General features: G+C 31.2%; 1 protein-coding gene and 1 non-coding gene across 3 annotated transcripts in view; one reads left to right on the top strand and one right to left on the bottom strand.

The window, feature by feature from the left end:
- Window positions 1–17,809, top strand: part of LOC130892353 (matrix metalloproteinase-2-like) — a 247,710-nt gene that overhangs the window by 19,930 nt on the left and 209,971 nt on the right. The gene's annotated exons all lie outside the window — the stretch shown is intronic.
- Trnah-gug (transfer RNA histidin (anticodon GUG)) lies at window positions 217–288 on the bottom strand. The gene has a single exon. It is a non-coding gene; the product is annotated as a tRNA-His (tRNA).

The raw sequence follows: 17,809 nt of genomic DNA, 5'->3' as shown, positions 1-17,809 counted from the left end.
TTATAATCATCATTATACGCTAGTTAAATAACATATTATAAAGGTTTTCCATTTTTTAAAATGTTTATATAGAATAATTAATAAATTGGGACCCAATTCAAAAAGAGACACACTCGAAAATTGTGTAAATTATTAATTTACACAATTTTAAATGTAGAATAACCAAAATATAGAAATAAAAAAATATTGTCTCCTCCGTGACAATGCTTTACACATTGCCGTGACCAGGATTCGAACCTGGGTTACCACGGCCACAACGTGGGGTCCTAACCACTAGACGATCACGGCTATTGGAGACGATGTTAACAGTGCTCCGAGAACGGGATTTAAACGCACAAAACATACAGTGATCTACCGGTTAGTTTAATATTTTTAAGTATTAAAAATGTAATGGTTGATATTACGTGTTTATATAACGCTTAAATTCAGTAACAAAAGACTATTTTCCAACACATAAATAATATCACGCCTTACAAGAATATAATAGATTTAGAATATACAACATAAATAATCCCATGTCATGCAAACAATTTCTATGTATGTTGGATATGTAAGTGATAAAAAGGCACAACCTTTTATATTTTTAGACCGATGAACTCAATAATTAAAACTAAATTTAAAATCTAGTAGAATGTAAAAATACACTGTTTACACCAACACTCACAATTACACTGTCTGACGCGCATTTCGATAACGAAGTTATCCGTCTTCAGAGACTGAAGGTAAACTGTTCAGGTGTTGGTGTACTGGTGGTGTAAACAGTGTATTCAGTATGAATATTGCCAATCGAAGGTAAAGGCTTAAAGGTATAATTTCAATAGTGCAAGTATGATTTTCACCAAGAGGTCAATATTTTATATAGATCTTAACTTTCGAAATAATAATAAATAATATAAAATAATAAAAATAAAACTATTTTCTTTATAAATCCAAAAAATAATTTAATTTAAGAATAAATCGTTCCGAAATGTGTTATTTATAAAGATCTTCATTTCTTTTTCATCCCAAAACCATCGTAATAACTTAATTTTCAATCTCTCGATAATATAAAAAACTGTAAACTCGCTCTGATACTGAGCTACTCGACCCATGCAGAAATAGAAAAAATTGATGATAAGGATAAAATTACTTAGATCGTCATGAATTTGTTCTACAAGGATTACGAAGATTTATCACTCAACTGCATTTATGAATGAATTCTACGGGAGAGAATTTCTTGGAGAGACGAGAACGGCAACCTTAAGTTAATTAGGCTATGGAAACTATTCTTTCCCAATTTGGGTACTAGCACAGTGGAAAAAAAAAAACAAATAATCTGACGAAAAAGTAGGGGTTTCTAAGAGTCCAGAATTATTGTTTTCTAGGTAGAAACCAATTTAAAGCGGAACTGGTCTCAGATACGATTTTTCAAAAGCTATGACGGTAAAACATCGGATAAATACATCGATATAAGCACAAACGACCTACCAATTCTCACAGGATTTCTGACATTTTCTCTTAAACGAAAACCTTGAGAATATAAAAATTAAAAACAAACGGTGATTAAAGGTTTTGTGGAGAAGATGGTTAAACACCAAAACAGATAACTTCTGCATGCACTAGGATAATAGTATATTAGTATAAATACCCTACTTTACGTGTTAAATCTAGCTCTAGCAGAATAAGAAAACTTTTAGGCCTCAGTGCAGCAAAAACCTCTTTCATCTCGGTTTAATAAAAGAACGCATAAAAATATAATATTAACGTTGTATTGAAAACGTGAGTTTTAAAAAAATTGAGTGTTCAATACTATGAGATCCACCAGTAGTTTTTCATGACCAGATAATCGAAATTGAATTTAAACACACACTCATTGATGTCAAATTGTTTCCAATGGAGAAACTGTTGTATTTTTGATAAAAATTTCAAAGGTGTACACTATGGTAATCTTGCAAATAGAATTAGTGCAGCAATTTGTTTCCTGATCCTGTTAATACTGCAAATATGGTTGCAACAAGATGGTGTACCCCTCTGGTCATAAAACCTGTTTGTAAATTTTGAGAAAAAGCTATTGAATGGCCCAGATCTCATCTCATTTTTTTGTACTTGTATCTATAAAGTAACTTGAAATTTCGGATCGTATTCTAAGTACTTAGAGAAGCAACAATATGAGCATTTGATTTATTGAAGTCCTCTATAAAACTAGCAATCAAAACATTGACGTCATAATCTCGAAACCCTGTATATATTATATTATTGATTGTCCGAGCATTAAAAAATATTTGAGATTGGACTTATTCAATGTATAACACTAATGAAAATTCTGGTTTTTGTAGATTACCTTCTTTTTTATAGCTTTCACTTTTTTATTTTTTACTGCAACTCAGTTTTTTCACTTTGCTCACATTAGCAACGGTCGGTTATACCACATTTAATAGCCTTGTTGACGTTATTTATACAGTCACTTGAAATTCTTCAAATAATTTATTATACGGAGGATGATCTTTAATTAACCTAACCATCGATCGCCATTTTTTCAAGTCTGGCATCAGAAAATAATCCGAGTGGGTTAAAATACACTCTTCTTCCTAGCCAGGTGCGGCCGTTTTTGCTTGATTTTTTCCCTCAAAGTTACAAGTTTGCATAATACTCGCCGTTGATAGTTTTTCTTCTCCAATATAGTGAATGAAAATTATTCCACGCACATCCCAAAAAACCGACGCCATGACCTTGCCTGCAGATGGAACGATCTTTGCTTTCTTTGGATCTGGTTCTCCCTTTTCAGTCCATTGTTTTGATTGTTTTTGGTTCCGGGTGTGACGTGATGGATGGATTTCATCCATTGTTATGATATGGCGCAATAATTTGGCTTCATTTCTGTGAAACAATGCCAAACACTCGTTGGAAACATATTGTGAATTTTCTTCAACATTTTAGGAGTCATCACATCATTTGGTCGACACTGCGAGGCTGGTCTTTGCAGGTCATACGACCTCGTTTAAACTCTGTTACCCAATATTTTACTGTTGATAATGAAGGAGCCGTCTCACCCATAGTAGAATCTAGTTCAGCTTTAATATTGGTTGGGCTAAGACCTTTAGAATAAAAGTATTGTATCACAAAACTATGACCATTTTTATCCATGTCTACAAATTCACTATTAATGGCTGTCAAACAAATACTAATCAAAATGGCGTCTACAAATTTGAAACATATGCTGTATGGATTGTATACACCTAAAACAGTGGTACTTTTAAGCAACTACCGCTATCTTTAGGTCAGTCCAGGTACTTCTGAGACCATCCTCGTACAATATGATAAAGTTAAAATTATTGAAATATTGTTGTGATATGAAAGAAATTTACACACAAAATTATTGATCATAATAAAGTATAGGCGTTTTAAAGTTTTTACCATCGCTCCTGAACTTATTGTAAACAATTTCAACTTTAATGAATAGCGGATTTTTAAGTCAACAATTTTAGAGTAATAGTTCACATATGAGCAAATTTCCTTTATATTTTTGTACATGTATGTTCAAAATATCCTTTTTCAATTAGTTCAAATATTGGCGTGAACCGGAATTTCATGACTGGACTAATTAAAAAAATATTTCATTTTCAAATGGCGCATTACAAGCGATACTTTATTCATTTCGAGAGATGCACAAAAGTAAATTCAAAGTATGATTTGGACAATTTTACGTGGTATATCAGTGCCATGAGTGACGTGAAAATCTTCAACTGGGAGATATGCATAGAACAAAAACGAATCCTCTGTTTGGAAGATTAACAATATCTGTGAATGACCTAGTAGAATCCGTTATTATCAATAAATTTTTCTTCTTCAGAGTCTAATGTGAATTTACCAACTAAGCACTAATTCAGGTGCACTTTTGTTAATTTCTATTCTTTTGTTACTCGCTGCAAAACTATTTTATAGCAGAATAATTTTTAAAATAATCGTAATTTCAAACATATATAACAAATCAATGCATCATTCATACAAATTGTTTCTTTCTTGTAATATAATTATGAAATGAAAATCTGTACTTTAAAAAAAATGTAGGCTCAATATAATTTGGGCAAGTAGTAAATATCATAGGCGTATCGTCAATAGGGTGGCTTTTTATGATAGGGTATCATAATAAGAATAAAAATATTGATTTTTTAACTCATTTTAATTCCTATTTTCTTCCAGAATAGGTCTAATGCATCCTTCTTTGATATATTTCCTTATCCTGGCTCTAAATTGTCACTACACCTCTTTCGTGGTCGATCTTTACTCCGTGTCTCAATTGGACATTTATCGCTTGCTGTTTTTACCAGTCTATCACATAGGGTTTTCGCTTCTTTCTCAGTCTAGTAGTGTTTTTTCCCGAGATTCGCCTGAGAATTTTCATTTCTGTGGTCTCGAAGACTTGTTTCGTTTCTGATATTTTTAGTCATGTTTCTAATGTATATTTAAGTTATAAGTCTGATTGTCGCTAGGTAAAGTCGTGCCTTTTTTCTTGTCTTAGGTGTTTGATCTATCATACTACGTTTTGAAAACATCCCGCGACTTTATTTGCTCTAGATAATTGTCGTCTTACCTCGTCTTCTACATTACCATAACCATTATTGGTTATGTCAATTCCAAGGTAGTTGTATTCCATCTCTGTTGTATTATTTGACCTTGTAGTTCTAATTTGCATCCGATGGGGTCTTTTGATGTTGTATTTAATAATCTTCACAGATCATCTTCAATTTAGGCACATATCATGGCGTAGGATAGCACAGGATTTTGATTTCTCTCTCACCCATTGCGTAGTCTGTGCCTAGCTAAAATGGACAATGTAAATCCAATTTCAAAATAAAAATACGACATATTTCATTGTTTTAAAATATTCTGGATTGAGGAATGAATGTAAATTTAATAATTTTGAACCCAAAAATAATAATTATTATACAAGACATACAGATACCGTCTTTAAATTAGTCACTCAAATATAGTAACTCTTTTTCCAAGTTAAACGACAAAAATCTACTCAATACTCTCGAAAATAAATATTTTTTTACCACTCTGTTAATTTTTAAAGAACATCTAATACTACATTGTCGAGCCTCGCAGCGGATTATTATGAAACGTTTTTTAGGGATCGGTATTACCTTTTAACCTTTCCGTTCTATGAATTCTTCTCTTTATTACAAGCAACAGGAAGTATTAAAACATTTTATTACCTTCTAATCGTTCCATTTAAGCCCATTCTGAACGGTCTCTGATACAAATAATAATTAACTCCGTGTATACTTAGTGTCTCATACGGTACATTTACATTTAGTATAATATAAGCGGTACGGTATTCCATTTGGTAATGATTCATCATAAGTGAATTTTTTTGTTTTTCATGAATGTTTCTTGTTGTATATTTACCACCGACACTAATTGATAGATAATGGTTTTCATGGCCACCATGGTTCAGTAAAAAACGTTCGCGATGAAAATAATTATATTAATGTTTATCCGGTTAATTATCTACAAAGCAGACTGAAGATTTACCCAGAGTTACTTTTATATTCGTATTCTTGAATTTTAATCCAATTCTGTACATACCACGTCACATACTACAACCGAGAGGAAGACATAGAGTATGTATACATTAACACCAATAGAAAGTCAATTAGGTGGGACATTTTTTGGGATTATAGATACATTGACTTCATACATACCCTACGAATATCTGAGGCTTGTACTTGAGAAGATCTGTGATTCTAAAATTATTGCTACACTTTTGAGCACGCAACAAGGTTACAATAAATACTCTTGGTTTTTGACTTCTTAAACCGAATTATTACTATGGATGAGACTTGGGTACATTTCTACGATCCAGAAACGAAGCAAAAATCGATGGAATGGCGACACTCTGGCTTTCCAAGACCTAAGAAGAACTGGAGATTACTATTCGACATTACTGACGACTCTACGGGAGAAAATTAAAGAGAAAAGACGCGGAAAGCCAAAGGTGTTTTGTTTTTGCAGGACAACGCCCCTGCACACTAATCTCATGTTGTCATGTAAAAAATTCCGTGATTTAGGGTTTGAATTACTAGAACACCCCCCTTATTCACCAGATTTGGTTCATTCATTTCTTTCATCGAATTAGATCGAATTGCTACTATGGATGAGACGTGGGTACATTTCTATGATCCAGAAACAAAGCAACAATCGATGGAATGGCGACACTCTGGTTCTCCAAGATCTAAGAAGTTTCGTGTCCAAAAATCTGCTGGAAAAGTTCTTGCTTCAGTTTTTTGGGATTGCCATGGAGTAATCATGATTGATTTTTTTGTTTTTGCAGGACAACGTCCCTGCCCACAATCTCATGTTGCCTTGCAAATAATTCGTGATTTAGGGTTTGAATTAGTAGAACACCCCCCTTATTCACCAGAGTTCAAAAGGTCGTAAATTTTTTTCTAACGAGAAGGTAATAAAAGCTGTGGAGGTCTGATTTGCAGAGCAAGAAGAAACATTTTTTTTGAAAGGTCTAGAGACGTTGTAGGTTCGCTTTAATAAATGTATCCAATTAAGAGGAGAGTTTGTTGAGTAATAAAATATTTTGACATTGGTTGGTTCCATAGTAGGGTAAGAATTTTTCAATATACTATACAATCCCTCACTGAACATGAATATATTGCCTACACAATGGTACCACGAATGTTAGTAGATGCAAACTTAAAAAGGCAATGTCTTGCAATATTGGTAACAGTGAGTGCGTATTGGATCCATCACTATGATGTAGAGACCAAATGTAGTGTGAGTGGAAACTGCCGACAAAAATTCAGGGGAAGTTGCCTAAAGGTGCTTTTAAAACTTAAAGAATATTGGCGTGGTAAGATATTTTTTGTGACAGTGGCGGAGAAAATGAATCAGCCACCGTAGTAAATAACTCGTGAAGTTACAATCTAGTAATTAATTATACGTTGCTGGATAACAATGAAAGTATTGTTATTCTTCTTCATCACAATTTTCAAAAACTTCTTGAGTGATGATTTGGAATGAGGAGTCGCAAATATTGTATGAGATAAGGTCTGACTCTTAAGTTAGCGAAATGTGAAAGGCTGTTACTAAGAAACAGCTAACTAACTAACTAAGAAACATTTGACTAAAATAACAAACCATTTATTATTGACTAACTATGTTAAGTAGTGTAACTAACAGCCAATACCACATATGTTGTTAAATAAATAGGTTAGCTAAGGTTAGGGTCAGATTTTATACGCCTGTCATATTTCATTATCTCAATGGTCAGGCCTTAGCTCACCCTCATTAAACATCAATCTGGCGGGCTGTACACAATCTTCGCTAAATTCCAACTATATGAAATCTTCACGTATTCTTATGAACAACACTAACTACTTTATGGTCACCAAAGTTACCGAATCAAACGGTTCCACTCAAGATATAAACTCACAAAATGGCTCAAATAATGTTGATAATAATGATTTAATTTGGACGTGTCGTTTGGCATAATAACTGAATATTATTCCTTCGGATTGTCAATCTTATATATTAAAAAAATTGATGATTTCCATTCCGAGTCCGTTCAGGCGTTCTACCCAACCGATTTGCTTAATTTTTTTTTCAATGAAAGGTATTGATGCACAGATCAGCCATCAACCATCGGATTTCATCTAATTTTCACCATTCTCAAGTTATACTCAAATGCGATTTCCCCTGTACATTACTTATGGGAGTTTTTCACATACACACGTTCTATCCTCAATAACTCAGGTTCTATTCAAGATAGAGACTTCGTTTTGGTTTAAGAACACTCGCTGAAACATCCTCTTTCTTTTGAGTTTTTGAACACTTAAATCGGTTGAGTTGGAGAGGAGCTAGGCGCGGACATTCAATGTGGAGTTATGGATTTTTGTAGGTTTTTACAGAGTTCGTTCTTTTTTATTATAATGATTTCTGATACTTATTTAATGGATTCGATGCGAGCGAAGCCGCGGGTAAAAGCTAGTATTATTTAATTGACAAAAGTAAGAGCTAACATTGCTTGTTAATCTTCCCTTAGTAATTCATAGATCTATAGATTATGTGGTAGTTGTAGAAAATAATTTATAAACATCAATTTATTACCATTAGCCAATTGAGATTGCACAAACTATTTTAAAGCGTTCATTAATTTTGTTACCAATAGTATTATACTTGAAAGAATAATAGCTGTGCTGTTTGTAGATAAACGTACGTAATCTAAAAAAATTGTCTAACTGATTGCGTCTCCCGAATCAATTTTGTGATATAAATTCTAATGATGTAGTCGCCTCGCTGCTTTATTGAGTATACTATATTCATTGTCTATGACATAAATGCCTCTTTTTAGCTTAGGCCACACACCAAGTAATAACATACAAGATAATTTCACATCCATGATTTGAGCAATATAAATAAACAAAGTGGCTAATATTCCGAAGTCGGTTATCTAATTTGAGATAATGTTTTTTGAGAAAAGCATTGAAAAAATCGTGTTGTTCGTTTTTTTTTTCAGAAAATTATACAAAAACAAAAAATTATTCAAAATTTGAAATCATTTGTCGATCACATGAATATGACTTAAGTAATTAAAGAAAAAAATTATGAATTTGAGAAATAGAATACGCCTTCCATTATCTATCTATATTGCAATAAACCGATTAAGAAATGAATTAGAAATATAGAAATAATGATAATGTATTTGATAGTAACAAAAATGATGACTGCTTTTTTGTTATTGATGCTATTAGAATATCTAACAATCTTGAAAACCAATTAGAATTGGCGAGTTGATGAAGTCTATATTCCAGGAATGAAATTTTGAAATTACGGTCACGTGTTTGCAAACGAAAAAACCTGCAGCAGTATTTCGCACTTTTACATTTCACAAGAGAGCCATTAACCAGAGAAACTACAATGCGATGGCGTATACATTTTTAGGAGGAGATAGCACTACAAACAACACAGAACAGTTTTTTTATATGTATACCGCCATAAAATGTCTATATATTTAACCGTAAGATACGTAATTTTTTATGTGAAAATGAAATAAATCGTCGAAAATAACTGGATTCAATTGATCCAAATATTTTACAATTTTGTCGTATTTGAAACACACACAAGAATATTTGAAATTACTTTTATTACAATTTGTTTTGTAATATTCATACAAGGTGACCCAAATAAAATTTACTCTAGTTATGTTTATATTTTGGAGAAATGGAAAAGCAGGTTGAATAACCCGAAAGGCATTCAATAATTTAAAACTCTTTGTTCATCCCCCTAGAGTTTAGAAATACCGTTTGAAAAACTTGAAAAGGCAAAGGATGATAGAGAATACATCATTTTGATGCTTTGAAAAAACAGTAGCTCTTAACACAAAACAATTATACTCGTTGACTTCACCCTTTAACATAAACGTACTGTCATCGGAAAATCAAATGTTGTACATGTACTTAAGCCGCTTAGTGTAATTTCCGCCAAATTTTAAACGGCAATAACATCATGTCCGTTAAATTCTTGAACCAGTACGCTTAGTGGTTTGAAAGTAGTTGAGATAAGATAAATTTAAAATTTCACAAACTAGTCAAGAATCAATGACAATAATAATCTAATAAAGTCGTATCATTATCCTTGCCCGGTTCACTAGGATGGCACGTCGCGGAATTTTTAAGCAAGGCAAGGTAACTCACTTTAAATGATCAGATAAATTGGAATTTTTAGCAATTGTCAAGAACCAATATCTAATAAGTCGAAAAATTAGTTCAATTATCCTTGCCACGATCACCATGAAATCATGTAACGGGATCTTGGGACACGATTTCCTTCCAGAGACTGTGAAACGGAGTCTATTATACCGGCTATTTCATGTTGAGTTGGGAATCGACTGTTCACAAGATTATACGTTTGTCGATTTTGTAGATCTCCAGATTCAAATTATTGCGAAATAACTTATAAGACGACCTGATTATCTAGTCATATATGATTCAATAAATAAATTATAATTAAAAACACACTTTTATTGGTAATTGAACTAATAGGTCAGAAACAAATTAGAGTTTCAAAGAAAACTAAAAAAACACATTATACCATTTTCAGATCTCTAATTCCGAATTTATTAGTAATTCTTTGTAGTGAATATTTTTATTGTACACCTAACTTCCCTTGTAGTATTTTGTCCACTGATAAATTCACTTTGTGATCAATATACAAATGAAATTTGTTTCTATAACTATATGAAACTGAGTTATTTCCTAAATCTGTTTTTGGAATAAGTTGATTGACCTTGCTCTAGAAATTTTGCTAATTATATTACTTATGATGTCCATCCTATTGTTAAAAAATTAAAACGAGTAACATGAAATATTTATTTTGATCCGTTGGAGGCAAATGAGACACAACCACAGTAGGACACATCTACGGCTGTTCACATCTGGTGTCTCACCCACAGTTTTAATATCAAACAGTAGTCTGTGGTATATTAGAGAATACGACAACTTCATTAATAGAATTCGATTATCCATAAATAAAATATAGGTCAATATTCTTGACTTATTGCAACATATTTTCTATCCTTAAATATCGTTAAGAAATTTTGTCAGTCGGATGTATTATTATTATATTAGAGTGAGGCGTTGAGGTCAAGGACCTATATAGATAATGCGACAATAAAAGGATGTGCAAGTTGATTATGTACAAAAAGAAACAATGTTTTTGTTTAGCAAAAAACTGTGAAATAATTCCATGCATAATCAATGAAGTTTCTTTTTATAGGAAAAGTTAATAGCAATAACAAAGAAATATGTTTTATGCATTAATTTGAACTACAAAAAATGATTTATTTTGATGCTAAGGAAAAACGTTGTCTGGAACAATATTACCAAAAAAGCGAAGACTATGAAAAATTTGATTATAAACATTTCTTGGAAATTTTAGTAAATCTCGTGTTAGCAGTCCCTATCACTATGATCTTAGTAGAACGTTGCCTCTTTTCAAAGAATTACGAGCCAAAATGTATAATCTGATTCCTGTATGAAGCCGATCACTATTATTATTTTCTTTAAACAAAGCAGTCAAGCGTTCAATTTCAAAATTAATTATTAATTTTTTATAAACTATAATGTATAGAATTTATTTATATAACTATTTTTTTGTCTAACAGTGATAATGTGTATGTAAAAGGCGTTAAAAGATTATGTTTACAAAGTTCCGTCAATTTCTAACGCTGTCAAAAATATTCCAAACATTTTTTGATCGAATAGTAGCAAACAATGACTTTTAAAGGAACTTTTGTCCTTCGTCACAAATAGTATAAAATTTGGTATTTAGTTTGATAATTTATGAACATTAAGGTGATAATAACAATTAGAAAAATTCCTGATATAAATATCTTGCGATTTAGTAGAGTTTGAGTTTGTTATTTCATCAGCATTAGCACTTTATTCACGAGATGAAATAGAATAGTGGCTACTGCTTACAGTTGAGGTAATTCGGAGCGTAATGTATCGCATTTATTAAAATAATGTATATATTTTGCTTTTATTCAAAAAGAACGAATTATTTCCGTTACAGTATTTGAAAATTAAACAATCACTCATTTATGTAATGCGATATTATCTATTCTCTCTTTACATATGGAGGCTACATACATTTTAAAAATAATAGTTTCATTTATAAATAACTGAATTTATTCAAACGTACGTATTTTTGAACTTTTACGACTATTAATCTCAATTTTGTGATATTAATATGGAATATTTTCTTACGTCAACCCTATTTTTAACCAGCACATTCGAATTTATCTTAGAAACCTTACACCTGGGACTCAGATCTTCGAGTGAATCATAACCAAGTTACTCATAACAACTTACCCTAACCTACTCCACAAAGTAGGCGATTTACATACTTTTTTTCTTCTAGATATGCCCAAAAAGTAGCTTTAATGAAGCAGCAGAATATGCAATCATATTGCTGAGCTTTCGGTAACCATTCAATTCTAGTTTTTTTTGTAGTCTCGTCAGTATTTAAAAAATATTATTTCGCACTAGGTAATATGAAACAATAACCAGAACAACTGTTGATCAAAATAGTAAACAGTAAGAGTTATTTATCAAGTTTTATAGGACACTTTTTTTCACACACGTTTTTCAGAGTACGAGTGCAGCGAGGAGTGCTATAAAGAAACGAGAATTACAAAACAAGTGTAACATAATATTTTTTACTATTTTATGGTAACTATAATTGGGTGGTAATACTGATTAACAAAGAAAATACAAGATGCACAAGTACGAGATCAAGAATTTAATTGGATAACTCGAGAATAACGTAAAGTGGCAGAAGAGGCCATAATTATTTAACACCTCTTGTGCCACTTGCTTCAGAAATTTCAATTATGGCGCGACGCTAATACAATAACCGAAAATATTATGCTTACTTATTTTGAAATTCTGAGTAAAGATAAAAAATCATCCCTGTAGCCCCTATTTTGAAATCATGATTGCGTGTAGATAAAAATGTTGATATCACATGAATTCTTACAACTACTTGATCTACTTTTCATTATCAATCATGCTTGGTTCTTGTCGGAGAGAAGATGTCTACAGACGATCCTGAAATAAAATTAGTATGGTATATATACTTAAAACGAAAAACAATATGTAAAGACTATTTGCAATTGCAGAGAAGTTATGTATTGGAATTAAAAAAATATATATATTTATCTGAGATCTACAACCATAACACATAAACGCTTAATATTAACTTACATATTGCTATTGCATTAATAGTCCAATTGGCATAAATACCATTGGAAAAATGCCTCCAAGCTTTATACTTGTCACTGTTTTCTGAGGTCCGCAAATGCATGCGGTAACTTGGTTGCAATACGGTATGGAAATTGGAGAAATTGGAGATCCTCATCTCTTACGGCTACCTTGATAATTCTTTCAAGAAAACAATGAAAGTAGCTCAAATGTATTCTTGAAAGAGATGTCAACAATCAGCATAATTTTCTTCATGTTTTTATGATACAAACAAATCATCAACCTACATCAGTTACTGTTGACTAAAACGTTCGTGTCAACTAAATATAACTGTGAATGCAAAAAGAACAGCAAATGTTACGAATCACAATTAATATGTTTAAAGCAGGTTAATTTATAGTTCTTTATTTTGCTGAGTTACTGATTCAATTGGACACCATATATCTTTTTCATTTAAAATTTACAATAATTGATCTTACACGCACGAAAAAAATAAACAATTAAAGCTGAAATTTTGAGGTAATGTGCAAAGCTTTCGACTTTCGTTAGTTAATGATTCATTTCCGGCTGCCTCTAATATCTACAAAATACCTATTTCTGTAAAAATCATTATAATCTTGCTGAATTTGGTGATTATCCGACTTCGATGACGAGATCATAAGTGAAAACGTTTTTTGACAGGTCCTCCTTGCCAACATTAAACCTCAAATCGAGCTCGAGCTCAGTAAGATATTTTTTGTTGGTAACCTAGATTATTTAGTCATTTAACATAGTCATTCCATAGCAAATGTGATAATAATTATTGTTAGATTGGCAAAATATAATCTAACTAATCTATTTTCTATCTAATTATCAATATAAGCAACTTTTTCATGTGAAACTACTCCACTCGTTTCGCTCTTCTCGTAAATATTATACTCACAAAATAAAACGTTACTCCAAACACTTACATCATTAATAGCTATTTTAAGATAGTCAGTCACCTCTTTTTGATATAATTGACCGTATCAAATTATTTAAAGACTGAATAAAGGACAATAAACCAAAAGGAACATATCCGTTGACGACAATTTAGTCATTAAATTAATTAAACAAAAGTTTGCGTGGACGTTAATAGTGACCTCCAGTTTCAGTTTTCATTGTTGGTCACAAAGCCACACGGCTATTTTTGCACCATATTAAGTTGTTTTTCGACGCCCAATCTAGACAGTTTTTCGACCATCCGGTCGATGGTATACACAATTTAAACCGAGTTGAATCATTCAGTTCACTTCATGGAATTCAGGTCAAGAATCTAAAGTTCGGACAGTGGTCAATATGAGGAGAAGAAGTCAACCGGAAAGATTTTTTTGGAACGCCATAACAAAAAATTCTCTTTGTTAGTTTGTTATTTGTTTAACACTACTACTGAAATTTTAAATTTCACTTAATCGTATTCCTAAACCAATTTTAATTTTCTTATTACCTTGATATATAAACATTCTTCGAGGACTCATACGTCAAAAATAATAGCATCATATTATCAAGAACTTGTAAATAGAATACTCCAATATATAAATATAAATATATATATATATATATATATATATATATATATATATATATATATATATATATATATATATAGATATATTTATAAATAGGATTTCCTCGTCTAACAATATGTTATTTCACAATTTAAAGAAGTCGGGGCTCTACGTAGGGGTACTTTTTATATCCTGCTACGTACTAGAAGGATGCACATCGACCACAAAATATTATTTTTCGCGGTATAACTTTGGCTGAAAGTTTGTTGGGTTTTTGGTGTTACATCAAGTAGATCCATGACGGTTTTCCACTTGTCGCCTCCACAGACATAGAATTTTGATTTTATAATAATAATTCTTATTTTTAATGTCGCCTAATATCACATTTTTGTTCTCATTTTATGTATTATCGGTAATGTTAAGACTGCTTTAGGACCAGAATTTTCATGAGCGCAGAATCATGAAACTGAGGGAAAGATGGCACATGGTCATTGAGCAAAATGGAAAATATATAATTGATTAAAAACTAATCAGTACATTTTACACTCATTTACTTCTATATTAAATATTATTAATTGAATTAATCATGATTTTGTTGCTCAACGATTTATAAAAGATGTGAGGATGGTCGCGTGGTTAGGTCGTCGCCTTGAAGTCATTCGATCACGGGTAACAGTTTGAATGAAAAATGTGCAATTTAGTATTTCTTTGGCATTTTATAATAGTATCTCTTATCAAATTAAGTTGACAAATTTCATAATTTTTTGTAAAATAAATCATTATATGAACATAAATACAAATGAGGTTTCAAGAAAAAAATAAGTTCAATGGTTCGCGGAGGCGAGGCGGTTCACAGTCTAATGTTGGTAGATCTAACTTCACTAGTAACGAGAATAAAAAATTCTACTTTTCTTGAAAAGCTCTTTTACTCTAAAACTATTTATAGTCAAGAAATTAAGCAAAACTATATATATCAAATGCACTTACAAGTAACAACCAAAATTTTTAGCGTATGTCTTGGTACAATTGGTTTTTAAGAATGAATCAAGTAATAAATACATGGTCACAGAAACTATTATATTATTATTTAACTCTTCTCAATGGCTTAAACTCCGTTATTGAGAAGAGTTAAAAATAATTGTCATGGATAGTAACGTACAATGTGATAAATGTAAATTATTATGAAATGGTTGTAATATGCGAAAAAATAATTAAAGAGCATATTACAACCATTTTTTTTTATAATTTGACCTTTATCTATTGTACGTTATCATCTATGACAATGGATTTTACCTTAACTCGATTGCGGAGTTTTTAACTAATAGTAATAATCTCTATATGACCAACTTTACATATCTGTATTATATGTTTACAATATAATTTTCGATCTATGTCATTTACTATTCACATTATTCTTAAATACCAATCGTAACAAGAATTATGCCAAACATTTCATTTTTCGTTTTCATATAAAGTGTGGTTCCTTAAAAATTTACTCAATTTTTTTATTAACAATTTCATAAAATTGACTGACATTTTAAATTAATCCGTTTTTCAGAGTAAAGGAAAATCGAGCTCAAATATCTCCTTACAGATATAGTTACACAATACAGGCGAGGCTGATAAAAGCGTGTTGAAAAGCAATATAACGGTTTCATCGTCATCAAAAATAAAGTTTGTTTATTATTCTAATAAAACCATGCTTCATACATTGCAAAATATTTCATTTAATCATGTTGTCTTATGAGCGTTTTCATTAAAAAAACCTGTCCCTTGAGTCACTACAAATATACAGATATGATAAATTTCTTAGTAAAAACTTTAATCATCTAGCATTTAATTACGTCAATTTCTCGATTTTTTACAGGGATTCTTTGGTTTGCTATCAAAATATTTAATAATAATGTTTATATGTAAATTTAATAACGAATGTTCTCCCATTAATATCATAGTAAAGATGTGTGTACTCGAGCGGATATGAATGCGGATAATGAACATGACTATTTCCTTGTTCGATATTTTGACCCAGCTTTTTATTCTAATCAAGTACGATAAAGTACGATAACAATTCAATGAACAGAAGATTCAGTGAACGACAAAAACATCTTTAAAGATGCAGAGTTTTCTGTGTTTTTAGATAAAACACAAGTATTTGGATGAAAAATCGTTTTATTTTCCACTGTAGTCTGCTTTATACGCTAGGTCCAAAATTTCTTTTCAAAAAAATCTTATATATTAAAAAAATTGATGATTTCCATTCCGAGTCCGTTCAGGCGTTCTACCCAACCGATTTGCTTAATTTTTTTTTCAATGAAAAGGTATTGATGCACAGATCAGCCATCAACCATCGGATTTCATCTAATTTTCACCATTATCAAGTTATACTCAAATGCGATTTCCCCCTGTACATTACTTATGGGAGTTTTTCACATACACACGTTCTATCTTCAATATCTCAGGTTCTATTCAAGATAGAGACTTCGTTTTGGTTTAAGAACACTCGCTGAAACATCCTCTTTCTTTTGAGTTTTTGAACACTTAAATCGGTTGAGTTGGAGAGGAGCTAGGCGCGGACATTCAATGTGGATTTATGGATTTTTGTAGGTTTTTGGCAATTTTTCTACATTCAAAGATCTATATCTCAGGTTATAATATAGCTACAGAGTTCGTTCTTTTCTATTATAATGATTTCTGATACTTATTTAATGGATTTTATGCGAGCGAAGCCGCGGGTAAAAGCTAGTAGATTTTTAGAAGTCGCTGAAATAGATCTTGGTATTGGTTATGATGTCATCGCAATCAAATGTGACCGTTTCTGAAGAATATTTAGTAATAATAACTGTGAAAACTGACGGAGGGGTGACTTTCCAGAGAATTACTAAACTTTTGCTATGATTATTATGTTAATTTATCTGTATATCTGAATAATATCTCAATATTTTACATAAATCATATAATTTTATATTAAATTTTTTTATGAGCAAACTGTTTCCGTTGTTAAAGAAACATGGAGCTTTAAAAATTTAAAGTGTCAATTAAATATTATTTTCCACGTGGGAACATAAAGAAATCGAGGAAAAGTTGTTCGTGTTACCGTACGAGGTTCAATAAAACGAGCCTTTCTTGGCTGAGAGTGCGGATAGGTATTTGCGTGTGATTGAGTATTTTAGTTATTATGTAGGGATAATTAGAGTAGGTAAAGCAAGGTTGGTAGAGAATAGGTTTGATTTATGCACTCATTGGTTAACTCTTGCTTGCTCTTGGTTGATTTTTTATTCTAAAGTAGTGTTTTTCATGAAATATACGAGGAGAGAGTTAATTATAATTTAGACAGGGAAAAAACTAACAAATTTCAATTTTGTTAAAATAGATTAGTAGAAATATATATACGTTATAATATTTTTGAAAGTACTTGTGTTTTTTGAGTTATTATTCGACAAAACAGATCAATAGTTTAATGCATTATATGTTAAATTGGTCACTTAGTTGAAATATTGCTAATATACTAATTAAATATAACTTTCT

Source organism: Diorhabda carinulata, chromosome 4, assembly GCF_026250575.1.
Source record: "Diorhabda carinulata isolate Delta chromosome 4, icDioCari1.1, whole genome shotgun sequence".
Lineage (NCBI taxonomy): Eukaryota > Metazoa > Arthropoda > Insecta > Coleoptera > Chrysomelidae > Diorhabda > Diorhabda carinulata.
This window is presented reverse-complemented; position numbering and strand designations above follow the sequence as displayed.